Consider the following 24,868-nt stretch of genomic DNA (forward strand, 5'->3'; position numbering starts at 1 on the left):
GTTCTCATTATTCCCTAACAATTGTAATTAGTGGGGCTGTAGCAATTGATGGTCTGAGAATTCAAGTTAACTGGTTCAAAACTTGGGTAAACAACAAACTGTTTTCTTCCTTTGACAGGCATCATAAAGTTTTGCATCTTTGTCTCTCTGATGACTGTGGTACACAAGTTACAGACTTTGCCTTAGAATGAGCCTGATTTTTGATACTTGTTACTGAATGGGGTGGGGTACGGAAGTAACAAAATTATTAAAGGTGGAATGTATGCAAACCATGCTGGAAATAGATATGTGCCAGCAACTGCAACATGTAAGCTTCAATCAATTTGGAAACTATAAGCTTTATCCTGTAAATATTAACAGTTCACACCCTGTATAAAAGGTGATTTTGTGTTTGATTAACTGGAACTGTTAATTTATTATGTTAAGGAATTTATTGTTTTAACCCTAGTAAATGTAATATAATTAGGTCAAAAGTTCCAGTTTGTTTATTGTTTCCAGAGTTGATTATTGTAACTGGAAGAACCTGTTTCTAAGTGTTAAATGAAACGAAAGAGATATTGTTTACTCAAGTGATATAAAATAAAAGTTTAAAATGAACTGAAAGAAATATTGTTTATTCAAGTGATACAAAATAAATGCAAAAGTGTATATTCATTAAGAAGTGTATTGTCAATTGCAAATAAATGAAGATTTATCTTATTTTGTTCTTTACTTGTGTACAAAATTATACCTGGATTGGGCAATAATTACTTGGACTCCATTTGGAAAAGAAAAATCTATATGTCCTAAATACCTAATGTTCATATCATAATGCTCTTTTAATGGATGATTATGCTTTTCAGCTGACGTTACCATATTGCCAAGTGAACTAATAGTATGGCCTTCGGTGTGGCCCACTAATCACATTTGTAAATGAATTATGCATACAATAGAGAAATAGCTCTTAAAATATCTTATGAGTTGAACAATGTGTGTACAGAAATAAACATGAAGCAAATCTTTGAACTTGTATGCCACACATGCAAGTGAATTGGTGGTTTTCATATGTAACTTGTGTACTCTTATGGCTTTTGTCTATATTACTTTTAGCCATTTCTATTCACACACCAGAACACAACCTTTTTTGTCTGATTCAGGTACTAATGCAAAACTTATTTCAGCTGTAACTGAAGTATACAGAATTTTTCCTGACGTTGAGGCCTACTGTGTAGACAGTATAGCTGTAAGTCATCAAATCAAATGGAAGACAACAGTGTGCAGTTGAAGAAAATGATATATACCCAGTATCATTTAGAGTTATCTTAAAGAAAAGTCACAATGCACACTGATACAAGTAGTTTTAGAAAATGCATTTGTTCCACATACATTTTAACTTAACCCAAAAGTTCAGTCTCTTGCCTAAAATTCAATCAGATGTATGCATTTATTCCATAAAACACAAAGATATAATGAACCAAATCATTTTCATTATTGAGTTAGGTAGTAGGCTATGTTAAAGAGTGCAATCACTTTATCGATTTTTTTTTCCATTACATTTTTATTTATTATAAAATGACATTTCTTAGTGGAGTGCTAGCAACTGTAACTTGAGGAATATTTTGTACATGCTGGCCTAAGTGTCATGAATATACTGTGCTACATTTTGCTTTATTAGGTATAATACTATCATGAGACTTGCTTGATTAAATCCTGAATTTGTCAGTTACACTTACAAGTCCACTGGTAGAATTTAAAATCTGTGACAGTTTGGGAACTTTTTTTGCAGTAACTGCAAATCACTTTGCCTTCACAGTCAATGAATTCAAGCCATTGATAATTGTCAAACCATTGTGACTGAAAATGTGATTGTCTCTTAGTTGTGTCCTATTTGATAATTTTGCTGCCACAGAGTCTGGATTGTGTCTCTGAAGAAATAGTTCATCTAGACTCTGTTGCAGTATTACATTTTATATGTTCAATTTAATGAATTTTCTTTCTTTGAATCATTCTTATGGCATAACTTGCGAAAATAGTTTAGTTAACAATATTTATTCAAACAGAAAAGATAACCTCACTTGACAAATCATCCTACTAAAGTGATCATGGCATACACTTTTATCTTTGAAATTCAAATATTGCCCACTCGTTAATTAACATAACTAATATTGCACATTGAAGGTGATCATATGTATCATCAGTTTTAAAAAAATAAAGACATAATACTATCATTTAATCACTGCATACAGGAAACAGACACTTGTGTCTGTAAAATGCCTTTCATTGGATTACTTTGGTTTATTAAAACCAAACAGCAATCCACTCAGGATTTTCTAGGATAGATACAGAGAATATATTATGGTTATTCAGAACGCTATCAATACATCAGACCAGATTGTTTTTATTATTATTTAGGCAAAATAACTTAGTAAGTCAGATGGCAAACATGAGGATGGTGATAGGTTATGTGGAATTTGCATTGAATCATCTGATCCCAGAAGATTTGATACAATGTCACTGGCTGTGGTAATCATCAAGTGCAGTTGCACGGCACCATAAGACTTATCAAGATACCATAAGCTAGAAAGATGAAGAAAAAGAAAAACGATGACCCAAAGACAAATCCTGCAAACTGTGTGCAAAAATGATTCCACAGATTATAGATGAAAACTTTACTATATTTAGCTTCAAGATATTAATAAATTCGGATTACTTCCTCCAGTCTGCTACAGTAATTCATGCCCATTGCACTCATAAATTGATTATAGTCCTTGCAGTATTTTGTGTGGGCCACAATATTTTAATTGATGCAGCTGATGCTCCATTCTTCAGTTCAGTGTTGATTCAAACATAGCAATGTCCCTTTGGGATGTGTGCATAAATAAAGAATGCCTGTCCCTTCATTACCACACTTGTTGAATTTATCGTGTCTCTCTGAAAACTGTACCATGTGAGAAAGAATTTTATAAACAAACTGGACATAAGTATTGCTAGACATATACTCAGACCTGAGACTTCATAAAAGACTGCTTACTTGTGAGGCATTATTAGTGCTAGGGCTTGAGGTAATAACTTGCTATATGTTTGGTAAGGCAAAATAAGGGGCCTTATGACTTAAATTGAAACTGTGAAAAAACAAAAGGTTCAAATGCAATAAACTTTTGTTTTTCCTCATTTGTTATATTACAGTGCCATGAAAGGTCATTTCTTTTATCTTTTTAATCCCTTGCCAATTTTAAGTCATCATCACTAACCAAGTCTCTAAATCAATTCTTGGCATGTTTAGCTAAAATGGTGTCTACTGTTCCATTATATCATTGATTGTTTAGCTTGCTTGTATGGAGCTTAACACCATTTTTCAGGACATCATAGACTTTACATGGCAGCCAACATATTTATTGGAAGAAATCATCACACATAACGCTACTGGCAAGCTTTCTCATATACACACATTGGTTGGACTAGAGAGAGTTGATTAGTGATGTGTATGCCTAGACCATTCTATAATCCAGGGCCCCATGATGATTGAATACAGCTTAAAGAAATTAACCCTAATTCAATTTCCTTGTTGCATTTAAATCATAACACCCACCATGCAAAGTGACACATGTCTCAAGATTTTCAAATTTGTATATGTTTTGCAACTTTTAATTCCGAGTTGATGCATGTGGATGTGGAAATTCAGTTACTGAATACTTAGCTACTTATATAAGGAGCTCTCACACTGGTAAAAGCATGCAATTGGGATTGTATTTGCAAGAGGGCAATTAATTGTTCAAAATACTGTTTTAGCTAACTACATATGCGAAGGGTTGATGTATAAAAAAGAGGATCAAGAAATCCTAGCTGGTAAAGACAATTGTATCCAACTTGATAGAAAGTCAGAAGGCCTTTTAATTTTGTACAGCAGTTTCATTAAGGAACCAACTATAATACCATTAGAAGTTTATGAGCAGCAAAAACCACATTTAGGACCAACTAGACATCAAAACCATATGCATAGTTCCATTTACGGCCAACCAGACATCAAATAGGTCATCTAGTGAAAGCACAATGTCAAAATGACCAGCCATCTAGGAGAAGTAGCAAGGAAGGGGTTTTCCAGATGCCCATTAAAACAGCCATATTGGAGGTTAGATTGGCACTATTTTCATTTATGTCCAACTAGACATAAGAAGTCTTTCACTGATATGACGATTCATTCAGGAGAAGTAGTTATACCAAGATTTTCAGGATGGCCACATTGGTGGCCTTATAGGATGTCTGTACAGCACCATAATTCTCATTCAGGACCTGCTAGACATCAACATAAGTATTTTGTACACATGTTGACACGCTGACACAATTATCCATTCAGAAGTAGCGATAAAAAGTTTCTTAATATGGCTACTGTGGCAACCACATTGTATGTGTGAGTGGCACCATCTTGTTTTTTCTTCCAGATATTTTCACACAAATATCATATTTAAAGATAACATGAATTCATACAAGATCTTGTCAGTTTATTTCATAACAGATTTTTCCCTCATATTAATATAATCTTTTGAAAACATTTATACATTATAGTTCTAGAAATTTTTCATGCTCTCAGAAACTATTAAAATCACAGCAGAAAGTGTTATGTTATATCTTTATTCAGCACTGAAAAATATTTATGAACTCTTAAAGTTTTTTCCCCTATATTAACTTAATTTAATGAAGATTTTCAGACTATAACCTTTCCATTGGATTTATTTTTTCAAACATGGCATAAAAAGTATGTTATAGTAACCAATTTTTACATTGCCTTCACCATTGCAGAAATCTCTATAATCAATTTCCTAGTAAAGAAAAGCCAAGAAAATAAATGGACAGTTAATATTCACTTCAGGATCACAGACCTGAGGCAAATATGTCATTGTTAAATCAAACATTTTTATTGTGTTTCCTTAGACCTAAATATATATATATACTTGCTGTTACTCTAAACGAAGGCTGGTGATCCAGTTGATAACCTTTTGGGGGTTTTAAGGATGTCTTTAAAATTAAGGCCTTAAAAATGTTGAGATCTTATATTAAAAATGACAATTTGAGCCTTGCAGATTCATGTCCACAGGTGCCCAAATAAAAAAAAAAGGGGGGGGGGTGCAAGGGGCAAGCTTGTTGGTGTGTTATAAAATAACTGACTTATCATCGGTGTGCTGACAGGTGATGTGTAATTAAATCACTGTTGTAATATTAATAATGAGTGAGTCTGCACAAAGGAATTTCATACAGCTAAACTAGCTCAACAACTAGAGGCAATTAAGAAATATATCCACATTCGTGATTCTGTCAAATGGCAGATACAACAGCATCAGGAAGCTCAAGTGGCATTTACAGAAGGTAAAGAGCCGCTATACTTGTTATCTTTTTAGGGATGTGCTTGGATTTTGCCCTCAAGCTGGAGCAGTCATAGGATATATAATAAATCGCCACGGTCGGAATTTATCCCCAAGCTGGGGTAATCGATGGGTAAAGTCTTATCCACAGTCGGGGTTTTATTCAAGCTTCAGGTGCAAGTTTTTGTGCATCTCCATGCCCTTGCATAAAACACAGTTACACGTTTTTTTATATAGATATTTTTCAGTTGTAGACAGGAATAATAAGCATTTGCGAGTGTTTGAAATGAATGGGTTCATTATGAATTGAGTGGCACTACATTTCAAAAGCAAAATTGGATTGAAATGCAAGAACTGTAGTACGGAATTAGTGTTGGTTCTGGATCGTAGAATGGAATTGTGTGTGTGTGATTGGATTTTTAACGTAGCTTGAATAATTTTTCAGTCATATTGCTACGATGTCTGCAGTGTGGCAGTTTATAGTGATGTATAGCACTGGGGCATCATGCTGCAAACATGTAGTATGATGTTGCACCCAGTCACATTATCCTGACACCAGGCCGATCAGTCCTAACACTAACCTCTTAATGCTGAGCGTCTAGCGAGGTAGCTGTTAATACCATTTTTGTAAGTCTTTGGTATGACTTGGCTGGGGTTTGAACCCATGACCTCCCGCTTCTGAGGCGGACGCTCTAACCACTAGGACACCGGAGTGGTCAGAATGGAATTGTAACAATTACAATGGAAGCAATTTGTATTATGCTTGTTGGGGCATTCCTCACTGATGGCTGTCAGTGACATCATCATGGGAATGTGTAACAGCCACATTTTGTAAGAACAAGGTGTAGTTGGTGAACAATACAGACACTTTTCTGCCATTTCCACTGGCATCATCTCATATGATGTTATTTAAAAAAACTTCCTACAACATACTCACAACATATAAAACCTATATGCAAATCTGATGAAAGCTGCTTGTGTTTCTGAAACACATATTCCATACTGGTGGCAAGAATGTCCAAATCTACATTACAAAAATGAAAACATTACCATCCATCTAGGAGTTGCAAATGTATGAAATCCTCTTGTTGGGTAGTTTTACTAACAGGCTTTACAGCAGGGCCTTCCATTAGATTTAAATGTGGCAGGTAAGTTGACAAAGTAGGGTGGGGGGTTGGGGGGACCTACCCCAATGGGGATAATTCATTTTTTTTTTAAAGTAGCATGGTGTAAAGTAAAAGTAGATGGGCTGATAAGAAATCCACTGAATTTACAGACTAAAGGTTCAGACATTTGTTTTTAAGAGAAAAATGAAAGAAGGAAACAATACAACAGATATTTTAATATGACTTTAATGTTTATTTTCTAGATTTAATTAAGATTATGAATCAGAATCAGTCTCCAACTCCACTGTAAAGTTTATCTATTACTTCTTCTGCTCAGGCACCTGCAAATTAAAACAAAATTGTAATGCTTAAATAAAGTCATATCATCTCAGCACTAGTTACATATGCAGAAGTCATGTTAATCAGCATTATAAAAATGTATGAAATTTTCTTCACTGCACTTGTGCTTCCCTTACTATCGTTAAGCCATGATACAAGATAACTTTGCACTTACTTGTCATTTCTGGCAAGTGGATGGTGCAATCAATTTGCACAAAGATGAATTTATTTCATCCAAATATTTCATGTGAATAAAAATTCCAAATGGAGGCACTTGTCCGATCAGACAAGATATATGCATATTGTAGTTAGCTGGACTCTAGCTCTGATAGTCCTGGGCAATAGGATAAGCTGATTTTGTTATCAGTTTAGAAATGCATCCGCTTTGCAAATACTATGCTTTAAAAGACGAAACTGAATCCAATATTGATGAAATAAGAGTCATTTGGATTACCTTGTTTTTTATCATTCTGCGTTGGTTGGGTGCATATTTGAGGGTCTCTGATATGGTCTCTTCCATTCCATTTGCCTTTGCTTTGCCATTAGTTTTCAAGCAGGCTTCTGCATGAGTAATACAATGTTTTAAAATAAGTTTCACAACAAAGGATGCATTGCATTTTTCTAAATGCCAGCAATAATCAATGGAATATTTTTAAAACATGTACTTTGAAATGTGTCTCAAGTTACTTTATCAATTCATTTAAAAATCTCTGGCAAGTCACATGAAAAACACAATTTAAATCAAGCCATACTTACTTATCAAAGACTTTCTCATTCACATCCTTTACCTCACACAATAAATATCAGCAACACCAACATTAAATTCACACAATCAGTACAAAACCTATGTGTTACTCTGGACAGTACTCTCACATTGCACCAACATGTCATGAACATATGCAAGGCTGCGTATCTTGAGCTGAGACGCATCAGCTCCATTCTCAGATATCTTTCAGTTGATGCCACTAAAACACTTGTGTGTTCATTACTGCTTTCAAGACTGGACTATGGTAACTCAATTCTGTCTGGTTCATCTTAATATCTACTGCAGAGACTTCAGAAAGTTCAAAACATAGCTGCTTGGATCATACTTAGAGTACCACAATCAGAGCACACCTCCCCGCTGCTCTGTACCCAACACTGGCTATCCATTCGATCCAGAATCAAACACAACATTAGTTCTCTGTGCTACGTTTCACTGACAGACTCTAGTCCAACATACCTATCCGACCTCACCTATGTGTACACACAAGCAAGATACTTACACTCCTCTTCCGACAATCATATACTCATTATTCTCACTATGAAAACAAAGTCACATGGACAGCATTCTTTTGCATACCAGGGCCCAGCAACATGGAATGAATTGCCCACTGAACTTAGACACAAAGACGCAGTGATCCCATTCAAGAGTGCTCTCAAAACTACTTATTCTGACTACAAAAACAAACTTAATGACTTAATAATGTTAACTACCTTAAATATTCTCAGCATGTTTTTTTATGTTTTCTAATTTCATGGTGTTTGTTTTTGTAATCATATCATTGTGTATGTTTTTATGTTGTCTAATGTTGCAAAGCGCTTAGAGCTTCTAAAGATTAGGCGCTATACAAAGTCCTCATTATTATTATATTTAGCTTGGATGAATATTTTTTAAATCAGTGGCCATAACTAAAAAATGGGATTTTGTTTTATGATCATAAAAGTATGTTGGACACCATCCATGATGTACAATGCTGTCTGACATTTCTATGCACCTAAGGTTTCCATCTCAAATATTAAAGCAAAATGCATACCGAATTTGACAGATTGATGAAAATAAAAAAAAGCAATGCTTACCATTTGAAAAGAGGCAATTGTCACTAGAATATTCTATTCAAAATGATATTAATTTTGGACACAGGGGATACCACCCCCATGTTTTCCTGACTCGTGATATGTCGGCCTATTCTGTGCACAGCTTTAAAAGATGTAATGTTTATCCATCGAGCTATAGAAATGAAATACATTTACTGTAGACTGTTTCTGTCAGCAGTTAAGTTGAGTAATTAGGTCAGGTTTATAGCTAGTTTACAAAATTCAATGTAGAATGCCAATAAATGACAAGATGTATTTTTGCAAACTAAAGTGATCTTGAAAAAAGATTAGTAAAGTTTAACATTTTATAAAAAATAAGCTATTATGTGGAAAAGAAACAACAATGAAATAGGATGCAATGTGTTTATGTCTAGTTTTGGAAGGTACCGTCTCTAAGGTACCGTCATAATTGTACCGTAGTTTAATGGGTGGAAAGGCCATTGAAAGGTAAGGGCAGTGCGGAGACCATCGAGTATGTTCCAGAATAGCTGAATCTTTGTAGATACATAGATCCATTCGTAACTTCAGTCCGCAAGCGAAACACTGTACTTCGTATCCCAATCCTGACTCGGGTCCGAAGTAGACAAATCCTGTTCTAGCTAAAACATACGAAGAAGGTAATCCTTCCCTATCCGTAGGCCATTTTTGAAACATGTCCAATCGACGGGCACAATCACAATAGTCAGGTAAGAAGACTGGAAAATGGTAGGGTTTGAACTTGGAGTTCTCACTGGATTTCTCACTCGATTCTTGCTGCGGCGAAGTCATCCTTCTGGTGGGTGGCTATCCTCTTACAACCAATGTTTTATACCGACATGTCCATACGGCAAAGTAAAGTGGGTGGGAAGCCGCACTCGCTTCTGCTACACGATTTGATAGACTTTTTCCAAGGGTCGACTGACGATGTGGTGTGTGGGTAAACGTACAATCTTGTTGGGTTGATAGGTGGTCACTATCTCTAGACTGCAAGGCTTCTTTCAATATGCCAAAGTTGACCACTCGACTGGTACGATAATTCAGAGTAAGTCCTTTCACTTTACACTTCGTGTGCACTTCTCCTTGTTTGGCCCAGTATTCGTAGCCGTAATTTTTGGGACCACCACTAACGAAACTTAGAATCTTGTCATCGGGGTGCTTGTCTGTCCAGGCTCCTAAACGGTCTCCTTCGATGTCAGGGTGCTGTTGACTCGGGTGATCGATATAAATGCAACTGTCCATGTCAAAGTACAAGACACGTTCCCCTAACAGTTCTAAAGCTTCGTACAATTTTAAGCGAGCATGAGCTGTCATGTAAGCTGCAATGATGACATTTCCAAAGGGGTCATCTTCTACAAAGTTCAGATCTTCTTCGTAATTCACCAAGATCAAATCCTCACGAACGACGTCCACGTGTTTCATGAATTTGGCTTTGTCGTGAATCATCTGAAAGTAGCGGGAAGGTTCGGTCAAATACTCCGTCTTGGGTAAACACGGTCATTGTGCCATTTTACCCCACAAGCAATTTAACATCACTTTGGCAAACGATCGCCTGCCTTCGTTTTTCTCAATGTGATCTGAAGTAATGCCTTCTTGTGCCCAGAATTTCTCTCTGAATGTCTTTTGGTCTTCGGGAGTGTGACACCAGGACAGATAGCCACTGGCTTCTTGCTCAGTTTCAAAAAGGCATCCACGTAGTCTGCGAAAATGCCTTTCTGCGTGGGGTCACCCTTGTGGAATTATTGTGTCTTGGGAAAGTGGCAAATTTCGTACACTTCTAACAGTTGGTATCCCATGTTCAGAGCTTTGAACAATTCTACGCTGACCCATGTCCCCGTCAAGGCCCGTTCTTCCTGGGTGTGATGACAAGGTTGATCTTGGTTGCACGTTTCAGCACAAGTACGGCACAAAGGAAACATAAGTTTGCCTTGGCAATGGCGAGGTAAGACGGGATGGTATAGGTTCGTGGGAGGCAAAACTTTGCACTTGATCAAGCCTTCGTATTGTCGAATGTTTTTTAGGTCGATGTGTTCGGTGAACAATTGTGGGTGCCCTGCAGGAAAGCAACAATATTTGCACACGTAGGGATACAGTGAACACACGTCCAAGTATATGATTTCTTCTCCTTTCTCTTCGTCAGCTTGGTACAGCAAACAGGTGGCATTGGTCCTTCCTCCGTACAAACTATTACTTGGGTTCAGGGGGTCCATGAACTGGTAACTTTCCATGAGGCGTTTAAACTCGGGATCGGTGTTCAAACGGTGATTGTATTTGTGTTCCCACATTTCCACCACTTGGTATCCTTCCTGTTCTAACTTTAGGCGTGGCTGACAAATGGCCTGGTACAAGTCTTCCATGGTTCGTTGTAAGAACTGATTTTTAGTGCCGCGGTCAGGGTAACAGACGGGACATCCGTGAAATAAGCAACCGTTAAACTCGTACATGATCTTGGGGTTTTCTAAGTCCCAGCCATTGACCGAATGCATTCCGATGATCTTTCGCCCTGTCCGTTGCGGGCATGCTGAATCCATTTTTCTTCCTTGTCGCACAAGTAATGCAACCAGCATGGGGCTTTGACCGAGTATTGACGTTTGACATAGTTGGTCGTTTGAGGACTGATGACAGCCACAGTGTTTTCAAGCATGAATCGTTGTCGGTAGACTAAGGAACACGCTTTGGCAATGGTGCAAGCCTCTTTTAAATGATCAACCCCTCCGTGTTCCATGAACAGTTCTCGAAATTTTCCACAGCATCGCCGTAAAATGTCCATGTCGGAACGACGATACTTTAGCATTTCTTCCTGAAAGTCGAAAGGGTCGGAGGCGTGAGCCTGGTACCAAGCGTAGAAAGTTTCTCGTTCGGTACGCATGTTGTCAGGGTCGTAATAGTGAGCCTGAGGCAAATGGGGTAGAACGGCGTGTTGATTGGCTTCTGTATTGAAAAAGTGTGGAAAGTACCCTTTAGCCATTTCTGTCATTCCAAACATTTTAGGCATTCGACTCAAAGGCATGGCTAAGTAGCTCATCGAATCTTTAAACTGCACTTGTCCCACTTGCATGAAAATGATTTTGGCTCCGTTCAAAGTGATTTTAGGACGCTCGATGCCACGTTCCGTATAACATCTCAAAAGAAACTGTCCATCATATCCGGAGAAATTGTGAGCCATCACCGTGGCATGACAATGACAATCTCCATAATAATGTTCGATGTCCTCTTGGCTCCACGTCTTGTCGATGGGGTCTAAGACCCATTGTGTGAAATCGGCTAGTGTGTTCGGTCCTTGAAAGATTTTTTCACGCCCTCCAGGAATCTTACTGCAGTGAGGGCAATAACTCAAGATAGGTTCTTGAATCACTTCTCGCACGCTCGATGAGCCACGCAGAAATTAGGAATGTGAATACTGATCTCTTGCATGCATTCGAAATCGAAAAAGATGAAATTGCCTTTCTTCTTCTTGTGACCATCCTCTTTCTCTGGTTGGGATTGGTATTTTTGTATGTAGCATTGGTGTTCCAAGTCCACGATGCAGTGACAAATGTGACATTTTTTCTTTCCTGAACATACGTGTGCCTTGGTACTGTTGATACATAGACCTTGTCCACACATTGGGCACAATCTCAGGAGTTGACAAGCACATTTCTTCTGTGAACCTTGCATCTTCAGATGTTGTTGGTAACAGGCAGGGCTGACAAATGTGCGCAGACAAGCAGGACAATGCACTGGTTCTTGCCCTTCGCTCAGACAGGGTTGAGAGGCCAAACATCCTGAGCATTTCGATCCACAATGTTTGTGTTGCTCTCGATTATTATAACCATCATAAGTCACATTTCTCACAGTAATATTTGTATCCCAGGAATCCAGTGATAGTGGTAATGGTATCGAAATGGTCATCGTGATGATAGAGGTGAATGTATTTTCCATCCTTAAAGTCTTTCCCTCGAAACAACAGAGACCCGCGCACTTCTTGAGGGTGCACTTTCAAGGTGTATCGTGGAGCTAGGGCATCTTGCAATTTTTGCATCTCAGGAATGCCACAGGATGTGTCTTTGGACAGGCATGCTTGTTGTAACAGAAGTTCTGCTTCATTTCGTTGTTTGGCTCGGTTCGATTTTCGAGTGGATATACCCTTTTTAACATGGAAGTTCCCTAGTCCCTAGACCGTCCCTATTCACTACTACCATTGTCATTACCAGCCTGAAACCAAATTTAATGCCATTTGTATAAATTCATTTCAAATAAATATTATGATATAGTTGAAGTGTAAAGTCAAGCAAGTATTCTGTTTGCAGATTTTACATTTTAGATATTATAGTAAAGTCATATTTTCTCTTGTTTAGTAAACTTTATTGCAACTGGTTCCAAAATAGTAAATCTTATTTAATGTTCATTCACCAGAATAGGTATTAATACAATCCCGAATTAACTGTATGGTACTAAAATATACCCTGATCTTGTGTGAGATTGTAATATACAGAACTATACCTCAAGACAACAATAATATATTGAATTTATATTGTATCAAGACTGTCATGGTTATGAACTCCAACTTTATTCAGGTTTTTTCATAATAAATGATCATCTTGTGCTATGGTTGAAAAGAAATCAAAGTTCAGTTTAACTCCATTCTCTCCACATTTGTAAGTTGTTAAGAGGCATACTCATCCTCAGTGTTATAGTAAAATGTAATCTTATTTGGATCAATCTTGGTGGTGTAATATATGAATGGAGAAAGAATATTATCATCCAGATTAAAATATGTTTTATTCAGACTCTACTAAAATTTTTAGTTGGATATGGGTTACGGAGCCTGATGTGTACGAACAAAGCAATGTGTACCATGACCTTTTTAATTTAACATTTTAAACTCCTGCAGAAGAAAGAGATTTTTTAGATCCATTAATCTGTATTAACAAAAACATTTCTTCAGTATGATTTTCAATTACTTAGTATTGACAAAACTCATATTTTAAAGTTGTTGTTTTTTTGTGTTTGGTTTGGCCTTTTATGGTAAACCAACACAAGTAAGTTATTTAGTGCCAAGGCACTTTAAGTATAGTGCCTTGCCCAAGGACACACCATGGTAGCTAACCCAGGTTGGTCTGATGGTAGAATTTGAACCTACCTTATTTCACAGGTCCAGAAAGCTAACCACTGAGCCACTACAGCTCCCCATCTTATAGTGGAATGCTGGTATACTTTATGATCAAGAAGGATGGGTTGGGGTATGCATGTTGCATCTGAAAAAAGTGATGGAATTTTTGTTTACATAATATTTTAGTCATACAATATGAATCATTTTCTATAGATTTAAGATGTATCAGATCAAGTTAAGAAAAATCATATATTCTGTTTCCTGGGAATGTACTAAAATTCACTGTTATTGTTTGATTTTTTGGTAGTAAGCTTACTTGGTGTTTTTTTCTTTTTAACTTGAATACCTAATTTGTTAACATCCTATTCTAAATCTTCAGAGTTCTGTCTATTAAGTGACAACTGTTGATACATGTAGGGAAGTTTTTGTTTATATCTTTTGATTTTTGTGATTCTGGAAGTTGCAGTATTTGTTGTTGTATTATAACCATTTCAGTAATTTAATGAATGCAGAGTATACTGCTCTATAAATGAAATTTAAGTGAAAATAATGTAAAAGTATGTTTCACTGCAAATATAAATTGTTTAAAATAATATATCATTTATCATATGACTATTCAATTGTGGTAACTAGTATTCCATCCAATATCTATATATTAAAATATGTCTTTTCATACAGCTGGTGATCATTTAGATACAAGTCCAATTGAACATAATCAAATTATCAATGCAGGTGTTTTTATTAGTAGTAGTATTGCAAGTATAAGTGTTAGTATTAAGATTTCATATACAGGTATGATAAGTGTATCATAATGTTTAAATGATGCTCCTTGTTACAACATAAAATATGTTCATTGAAACAAATGGTTCACTGGTAAATTGGCAGCAAAGGTCTTCACTGAATTATGTTGCATAAACTATTTTACAATAAAACATATATGATGCATCTCAATTATGATGAATGTGAGGAGGAGGATTAATAATAATGCAATTTAAGTTATCTTCATAACATAAGTTCTAGCAGATGTGTAATTTTTATGTGGTTCATCATCAGTTTGAAACTGGTCTGTGATTTCTGGATCTGGACATACCTGGTCCCCTGCTGTTGTGCTGCTATGGTCTTTACAGTTCATTAGGATATCAGTTACACTTGGTTTACATTTAGAACCCCATGGGATGGAATGCCCAGTTTGAAACTGAGAGAATGGTTAATTATCCATAATATAACTCCTGCAGTTATTATTAGGTTTGATATCAAGGTCTTTCTTTAAAAGCTTTTCAACTCAGGTTCTGTTCTACCATACAGATAAATAAAGTCAAATTCAAGGCTTTCAGATTTGTCCAGTTTGTTTCATGTGTTGCGGCAGACAGACTGTATATTGCCACTGTACCATATAAATATCAGTGCTTAGTCTGCTCTCAGTTGCTGTGGTTTGATTAGTTACAAGTGTCATCACATGTGACTAATTATTGACCAATGTAATGAAACTTGTATAATTAGAAGGCTGTATTTAAAAACTCTAAAGATCTTAAAAAGAAAATTGGATCGGGGTAAGTAAAACCTTTTACTTTGACCATTTGGCTAGAAAATAATTTTCAATAAGTTTAAATTGGATAATAGTAATATAATAATTAATTACACAAATCAGAATAAAAGCTATTTGCATATCCCCTTACAGCTGTTGCTTTTTCATAGTACTAAGTAGAATAAAGTATAGTTAAGACAGATAGCTTTAAGCTAGAATTAAACTCAAATAAATTGCAAGAAATCAAAACAAACCCAGGATTAAAACTAAAGAAATATCCCGTCATATATACCTTACATCAAATAAAGAAACTCAAGGTGGATAACAACAAAATTAATGTCACATCATCAAATAGTTATCTCAGCTGCCTGGTCAACCTAAAGGCAGATAAACTAAGGCAAACTTACTCCGAAGCAGTCTCATCCCCCTTAAGAGAAAAACGACAGATACAGTTCTTAACGCCAATTTTCAACTCGACCCCAACTGACTCGATGAGTAGACTCTACCTGTCACCAAGCGTAAACGAGAATGTGGACAATCTACCGAGTAACCGCAAAACTACATCCGACACGAGTACCCAAACTGAGGAACAATACTCAACAAGCACAAAAACAACCCAGACCACGCTGGTTAAAAACACTAGCAGCCAGGGGACTCAAACTGAGAACCTACTAGATGAAACAGAACGCCCTCACCCTACCACAAATAAAGCAGTCACACACGACTCAACAAAAGGTAAGAATAATAGGAAAACCAAATCCCAAATACCAGTTAGAAAGAATAAGGAACACACTAACTGTCAGAATACAAGACCCAGCAAGCCGGTTATGGACAACGAAAGAAAGTCAGCTAAAGAGACAAACACCAGGGGAAAAAAGACCAGTCTGCAAAATATCCAAAACAAGAAACACCCCGCTGAACTGACTCTCTTCGTCAAGGGAGTAAATTCCAAAATAACGAAGTTAGCCTTTAAAACCATAGCATGGCAATTGAACAAACATCACCAAGGAGAATTCACGCTTAAAAGCACTAGAGACGACTTGCTGATAATCAAATGCACCACTGAACAACAGATTGCCAAATATATGGAAATTGAAAGAATAGACCAAATAAATGTTCAGGTCACTAGACACAACAGAACAAAACAACACATAGACCCAAACCCCCCAAAAACACACAACAAAGGAGTCATATACGTATCAACTCAAAATAAAACCAATGAAATAGTAGACTACATAAGGAGTAAAGGACAGGAAGTAGAGAAAGCAATCCGCCTAAAAACAAGAAGGGGAAAGGATAGCACTGCAGTGGTACTCTTTTTTAAGGGCGCCACCCCAGAAACTATCAAAATAGCCGAAAAACTCAAGGCTAAAAAAATTTTTGCTTTCAAAAACAAACCACGGTTCTGTGGCAACTGCAAAAATTGGGGGCATTACTCTAAGAGTTGCGGAAACCTATTCCGGTGCAATCAATGTGGTCTTCACCACCCAGACCGGAAAACATGTAGCGCCACCAATCAGCACTGCGCTAACTGTAGTGGTAACCACAAACCAAACCACGCAGAATGCCCCAGGGCTCTTAGAGAAGCCCTAATAGTCGAATATATGATCTCCCATGGGGTAAACTATAAGCAGGCCAAAACAAAAATCAGGATACCAAAAACAAAATAAACAGGTAGCACCCTCACTGGTAGGAAACACGCATAAAACGAAAACAACAGTAAATTAAACAAACTATTAAGACTTTTTGCACTAGAGATGGATTCCAGAGCAGAAATCAAAATATGGCAATGGAATGCACGCGGCCTTAGGGCCCACGCTGACCAACTAAATAACAAAATACTTGAACAGGAAAGAAAACCAGATGTTATATGCATACAGGAAACCCACCTAAATGATACCTCACGTATCCCAAACATCATAGGCTACAACACCAAATACCTAAAGCATCGATCCCCCACAGCAAGAGGAGGGGGGTTAGCAACCTTTGTTAGAGATGGAATTACATCAGAAATGCATAAATTAACAGATAGTAGACCGCCCAATGACTTCGAAATACAGATAGTCAAAATAACCGCTCAAACTAAGCAGGTACTAATCGTTAACCTCTATGAAACAAATGAGCAGCGCAATTTAAGTGCAGACGAAACAATCAAAATGATTAAAGACTGTGGAGAATGGGTGGTAATATGCGGGGACTTCAATGCGCACAATGAACTATGGGGGAGTCAAAAGACGGACATTAAAGGAAAAATTGTAGAAAAATGGGCACAAAAATGCAACTTAGTTTTTCTAAACAACGGAATGCACACCCGGATAGATGACAGAACAGGCCACACATCAGCAATAGACCTATCTCTATGCACACCAAGATTAACAGGCATTTCTGATTGGCAAGTTGATGAAAGCGACCCTATGGGAAGTGACCATTACCTTATAAATATAGAAATACAAATTAGAATACCTCAAAATAAAGCGTCCTTCACACCAAGATGGAAATACGAACAGGCCAACTGGATTAGGTTCAAACAGATAGGTGACTCAATCGACCCAGAAACCATATATCACCGGGACATTGACACCTTTAATGACAAATTAATAGAAACCATTAACACAATGGCCCAAGAAACAATTCCTAAAACTAAACGAGTAGCACCCAAACCCACGGTGCCCTGGTGGAATAATGAATGTAAAATAGCAATTAAAGAGAAAAAAAGAGCTCTAAACAAATTCAAAAGAACTAAAAATAATAGGGACTTTAACTACTACAAGGAAAAGGAAAAAACTGCCAAACAAACTATTATGATAGCTAAACAAAACTCATGGAGAGAATTCTGCTCAAAACTAGATATTAACACAAAATCGAAGGAGGTGTGGCAAAGAATTAAAAAAATGAGAGGCAAAACTAAATCAATAACCCCCAACATACCTGGACAAAACAACAAACATAAGGCAGAATTATTCGCAAACTATTTCGCCAACATGTGTAGCAATACCAACTTAGAGGATAAGTTTAAAAATCATAAAAGGCAATTTGAGGAAAGCAACTCTGACAACATAAAGGAAGCAGGAAATAATGACGGCCCACTAAACCTTCCGTTTACAGAAGCCGAATGGAGAAAGGCCCTCGCCGGCAAAAAGACCACATCCCCCGGGGAGGATACTTTGGGGTATGAAATGTACAAGAACCTACCCAAAAAACTTGTCACAATTGCACTTAACCTCATTAATAAAATATGGGAAACCGGTACCATACCTATAAGATGGAAAAAGGCAGTAGTGGTCCCGATTCTTAAGCCTGGAAAACCCTCAAGCGATATAAAATCATACAGGCCCATATCACTAACAGACAATATATGTAAAATAATGGAAACTATGGTAAACAACAGGCTGAAATACCATTTAGAAAGCAAAGGACTACTAGCTAATACACAGAGCGGGTTTCGCAACTACCGAAGCACAATAGACCAACTCATGAGACTAGAAACCGCTGTCAAATTAGCATCTAGAGAAAAATTTTAAAAATCCAGATATGTTACAGCCATCTTCTTAGACATGGAAAAAGCATATGATCTAATGTGGACTAAGGGACTGATAAGTAAACTTAAACCATACGGAATAACTGGCAATATATACAAATTTATTGCTAACTTCCTAACCGATAGAAAGATACAAGTCAGACTAGGACAAGACTACTCCGAACGATACAAACTGGAAAATGGCACGCCACAATGAAGCGTAATCAGCCCAACTTTATTTAATATAATGATAAACGACCTGGAAACAGCGGTAAAACCCAACCACCTTGACTTATCCCAATTCGCCGATGACAGCGCCGTATGGAAAACTGGCAACCCAGCCAGCAGAGAAACGACCAAGCACTTACAAAAAGGACTAAATGATATAGGAAATTGGACAGATAAATGGGGATTTAAATTGTCACCTCTAGAAACAGTAGGCATAGTTTTCAATCCGGGAGGTGGCCACCCCCCACCCACTCCAAACTTAACCCTAAAGGGGGTACCCATCAAATTCGAAAAACAAGCGACACTCCTAAGTATGGTATTCGACCACGAACTCACGTGGGCAGCTCATATCCAAGAACTCGTAACGAAGTGCAAACGAGACATCAACCTCCACAGAAACCTCAGAGGGGTGAATTGGGGGGTTGATCAAAAAACACTCGTTACCCTATATAGAGCACTTATAAGAGCAAAATTGGACTACGGTTGCCAGGTATATGGAGCGGCGAACGCCACGTTACTAAAGAAACTAGACACAGTCCAATCAAAAGCGCTAAGGGTATGCACCGGCGTCCTAAATGGTACCCCCACACAAGATATCTTAATAATAGTAGGAGAACCCCCGCTAGACCTAAGGCGGAAGGAATTGATGCTGCGATACTCGACTCGAATATCAATACACCAACCCAACCACCTCACGCTACAAGCCCTCTTAGCATGCGACAAACCATTCGATACAAAAGGAAAAAATAATAAAATACCTAGTGGGAAAATAATTATAGAATTAAAAAGGAAATTTCAAATCGCAAATATCAACCCAGAAAAAATAAGGTACTACCCAGACCCCCCGTGGACCTGTCCCACACCACAAATAGATCTTAGCTTACGTAAACTAGGACAAAAACAAAATGACCCGATAGGACTAAGAGCATCAATACTAACGTACATTGACAACAAATACGAGACATACACGCAAATCTTCGCAGATGGATCAAAAACCAAAAATCCAAATAAAACTGCAGCAGGGATAGTGATCCCAAAATTAGATGTCGCCGTTGGAAAAAGACTCCCAGACCAATGCGCTATATACACGGTAGAATTCATGGCAATACTAATGGCATTAACATACGTCAAAACATACCCCACAACTAAGGCAGTCATTCTAAGCGACTCTTACAGTGTACTACAATCGTTAGCAACAGACCAATCCAAGAGCAGACCTAATATGATTAATCATGCAAGATCGCTACTTAAAGAGATTGAAAAAAACAACAAACACGTTGAATTCGTATGGATACCCTCTCACATCCATAATCCCAGGCAATGACAAAGCAGATGCAGAAGCAAAAAACGCCACAAACGAACCAAAAGCCCAAAATATAGCATACAGCGTCACTGAAATCAATAACATGGGACAAGATCAATGACATGTGGCAAGAGCTATGGGAAAAATCGGATGCAAACAGTCTAATACACACGATGATGAAAAAAGTAAGTAGAAAAGTCGAAAGTCCGACCTTCAAAAATCCATACGATATAACAATAATAAATAGAATAAGAACAGGTAAAACACTATTGGCAGGATGCGCAGGGAAACACATAAAAAGGGGACCAACCGAAAACTGCCCCTACTGCCCAACTCCAGAAACAATCGCACACTTAATAAATATATGCCCCAAATACAACCAGGAAAGGGCCGAACTAAAATCTCAACAGGAACAAATAGGAGAACGGTGGACATACCCGGAGTTACTTGTGGCAAAAAACAATAACATAGGAATGACCTATAATAACATCATGACATTCATTAACAAAATAGGCAAAAGGGGACAAATCTAAACCGAATGAAGGGTTGGGTATAAAGAGAGACCATGTAAAGAAATTAAAACCAATAAACCTAAAAGATCGAACCAAAAAAGAAAAAAACCAATCAAAATATTACAAATCACTGTTTGGGAATTGTGACGGCCGGCTCGGGCTAGTGGGTTCACAGACTGACACCGCCGCTCATAACCCGAACAATAAAAACCAGATAAGGACGAATATTACAAAATCACTGTTTTGGAATTATAATGGCATGCTAGGCCCCGTAGGTTCAAAAAAAAACAAAAAACAAAAAAAAAAAATATTAAAAAGTAAATCAAAGACCAGTCAAAATATTACAAATCACTGTTTGGGAATTGTGACGGCTGGCTCGGTATCGTGGGTTCACAGACTGGCACAGCCGATCATAACCCGAACAATAAAAACCAGATAAGGACAAAATATTACAAAATCACTGTTTCGGAATTATAACGGCATGCTAGGTCCCGTAGGATCAAAAAAAAATAAAAAAAATATAAAAAAATAAAAATAAAAAAAATATACATTAAAATAAATCACAAATAGCTAAGCTAAACAAAAATAACAGGTAAATAGCCAAGTGGTCAAAGCGAAGGGAAACAAAGGCAATCAAACCACTTCCCTCGAAGAAAACATCTCACGGCGAACATGGCAGTATCAAAAGGACGAGAAGACCAAAATAGAAACGGACACGGGATAAGGCAGAAAGAGCTGAAATAAAGAAGAGCAGGAAAAGGCACAGGATGAAGTTAAACGTCCTAAGGCAGTAAAAGAAGAAAGAACAGGACACTTGCAGACCTTGGGGAATGAAGGCAGAAACAATGAAAAGAGTATGCCTCAAATAATCAAACCACCCCCACCCCCCAGTATGAAAAGAATTGCCTTCCCGAAATCAAACAAAAGAAATAAGGCCACCCCCCCCCCCACATCTACTTATAAGTGTGAATGAGAAAGTGAGCGTGAATGTGTGTTGTCGGGATATGTGGGAAAAGCAGAAAAACGAACAAAAATGTCTATAGCCATCACACAAATATAGCATACACACTCCCTACCCACCTTTTTTTTCTTTTCTTTTCTTTTTTTTTTTCTTTTTTACAAACAAATTTTACCACATAGGGCTTTCATTCTGACCCACGAAAGCCCTCTTTTGACTAACAACTTACTGGCCCTGAAACACACTGATTGGTTTAAAGCCACACGTACGAAATACTTAACCAAATTGAGATCTCCAAAACAAAATAAAGGGCTACTAAAAGCCTACTAGATGTGAAAAATTTTTCGGAAAATTCAAGTACGCAAAGTACACAAAATTTAATAGACCTTACAAAAGATAGGAAAATTCACAACTCAGGAATATCTGAAGCGTATGTGACAATCACATGTTTGGCAAGATAGTACAGGAATAGCCCAATAAATATAGGGAACTGGGCATTGATTGCAACGAAAATTTCATAATACTGCTGCTGGTGTGCTTCGGTTACTGCCTGAAATGAGAGAGGAAGGAGATGCAGGATGCAGAAACAGACCACCAACGGAGTACAACGATGGAGAAGGTTGCAGCGATGAGAGCCTGGGCGGGACCTTTTGGGGCACCTGGGCTTCGGCTTGCTTGCTTGGGGGCATTGTATAAGTTAATCGCTAAATTCAAAAAGTACACAAACGTGTACAAACTAAACAGTCGCACATACCGAAAGGTGCACGTGACTTTAATCCAATGAATGAATGAAATGTGTGCTAGAGGGTAGGGTTAGCAGTTATACTCCCAATTATGTTTGTGATGAGCAAAAGCAGCTGCACAAATTTGAGCTTTTAGTTTGGTTCTGGTAGGGTCAAAGGATGCAGGTACATTTTACATTCATTTTTTACTAGAAATAGCTATTTTCAATATTTTTCTGTGACAAGGCAACTAAAAGAATCAGTATGTGCCTTATGCATGAATAAAGTTCACTAGTACTATAACAAATTAGCATACTTTTCGTCACCCCTCTACCATGAAGATTTTTTTATATTTACCTCTGTAGCAGACACAAATAAAAGTCGGCAGCTCATTTGCAGACTAAGTTACGCATATGATCTCCAATGCTCATCTAACTGTGACAGGCAGTCACCAACAAGCCAACCTATTTCCATGCCTAACTCAAAGTAAATCTGAACCACATTATAGATTTAGCTTATGTGTAAATTTATAAATGCTAGGCTTGTGATAATTAGGTTCATGCCTTCTACCTTAAAAATTAGAGGGATGTCAAAATACGAAACTATCCAGTGAGACCTATGATGTTAATTTTAATCCCTATGGGATTTGTGACATAAAAAACCCAAATGCTTTATGTATTAAAAGGTAACTAATGGGGGCAGGATCTGCAGTGAATCAATGGTTAGTATGCTAGACTCCTGATAAAAATGTTTGTGTTAAAATCCTGTTATCAAGTCAACCAGGTTACCTACTGCAATGTACCCTTGCCTTACTCCAATTCCCTCAGTACTCAGTAAACAACTAGTGTTGCTGTACATAACAAAACCAGTCCATATTGATTTTACATATTTTACTAAATCCTGACAAAAATAATTCTCTAAATAAAGAATGATTAATATGTGATGGTCTCACATGTAATCAAACTCTTCCAAGCTTTTAATGATATGAACCGATTTATCAATGTTTATCAAATTTGCATGAAAAACTATTTCTTATTTGTCATCAAATATGTTCAATGTTTTGATCATATAAGCATTTCTGCTACATTAGATCAAAATAATCTTTTTGTCAGAAATAGAGCCCTTATAGTATTTGCAAGGTCAACCAATCAGATGCAGAATTTGAGTTTAATATGAATGAATATTTTTTTTACAAAATTGCTCTTTTGCTATATCTTGATGAGATAAATCTATTCACCAAGTCTGATGAAATTAATGAGAAATAGTTTTAAGAGCAGTAGCAAGAATGGCTAGTGAGATGTAGAACCACCACATTATATGCATAGATTTTGCTTATAGCCTCAGACATACAAGCAAATAATTAAACAAGTCAGATCTAAATTGGATCATAAACACTGTTGTGCAAATCATAAGAAACTCTGCCAATCAGATGCAAGGTCACTTCACTACCATACCTTTATCACACATAATAAGCATCATTGTGAAACTTGACTCTATAAGCCCAATGGCCAAGCATGATCAAACTTGAATCAGCAGTAGTGGTTATAACCTCATGTATTTGTATGCATCTTCACTTCTTCAATCTAGATCTCATTTATATAAGCATGTATTCTACGTTTAGTAAAAACTGCACTACATGTATAAATATTGCATGCGGTGGTAACATACTCAGATGAAAGATCACCTTATTATTATTAATGGTTAACACTCATCAAACTTCAAGGACAACTTAATGATTTTAGCCTATATTGTGGAAGTATGGCTTTTAGGCTGGTTAAAAAACTCAACTAATCTTATACATGATCACATGTATATACTTGGATTTTGCTCATTATTAGATTTATCCAAGATGTTGATTTAAGCCCAAAACCAAGTTTTATATAAACAAATTGATCAGAACTATGGACTCCAAAGTAGCTAATTTCTTACTGTTGAAAGACAGAGGGGGATGTGAAATAAATAACACACTCTGGACCATTACATAAACCCACTTAGCCTTTTGACCAGTTGAGATAAAATATCAACAATAATGTTAAATAAGATTGATAAATTATGTTTTCTCACATTACCTCTAGCCCTTTTCAACATGGATGGTATTTTTCTTCCACATATGTCAGCTCTTAATTAGTGGCCCTTTCCCATCATGAATGTTGTAGGTGAAACTCTCAGAATTAGGCTTTTTAATTTATATTTGTAGAAGAAAAAAACTATTGGTCTGCATATATCAATGTCACCATTTCTGTATTAGATTAAAATACCATATGTGTGTGTGTGTGTGTGTGTGTGTGTGTTAATTTTAGAATTTAGGCAAACTTGTCTCCATGTGTTTATTTTAAAACTGATGATGATAACACATAACAGGTTCAATGGATAAAATGTTATTTCTTACTTCTTACA

At 37.0% G+C, this 24,868-nt stretch overlaps 1 long non-coding RNA gene across 1 annotated transcript; it reads right to left on the reverse strand.

Annotated features, from left to right (window-relative positions):
• Window positions 1-6,366: 6,366 nt before the first annotated feature.
• Window positions 6,367-24,667, reverse strand: LOC149774092 (uncharacterized). The gene is made up of 4 exons (XR_016416960.1): window positions 24,541-24,667; window positions 13,737-13,851; window positions 7,236-7,342; window positions 6,367-6,783 (listed from the first exon to the last, which is right to left on the reverse strand). It is a non-coding gene; the product is annotated as an uncharacterized LOC149774092 (long non-coding RNA).
• Between the last annotated feature and the right edge of the window lie 201 nt (window positions 24,668-24,868).

Source organism: Sinohyriopsis cumingii, unplaced genomic scaffold (genome assembly GCF_028554795.1).
Source record: "Sinohyriopsis cumingii isolate HCF-2022 unplaced genomic scaffold, ASM2855479v2 utg000426l, whole genome shotgun sequence".
Lineage (NCBI taxonomy): Eukaryota > Metazoa > Mollusca > Bivalvia > Unionida > Unionidae > Sinohyriopsis > Sinohyriopsis cumingii.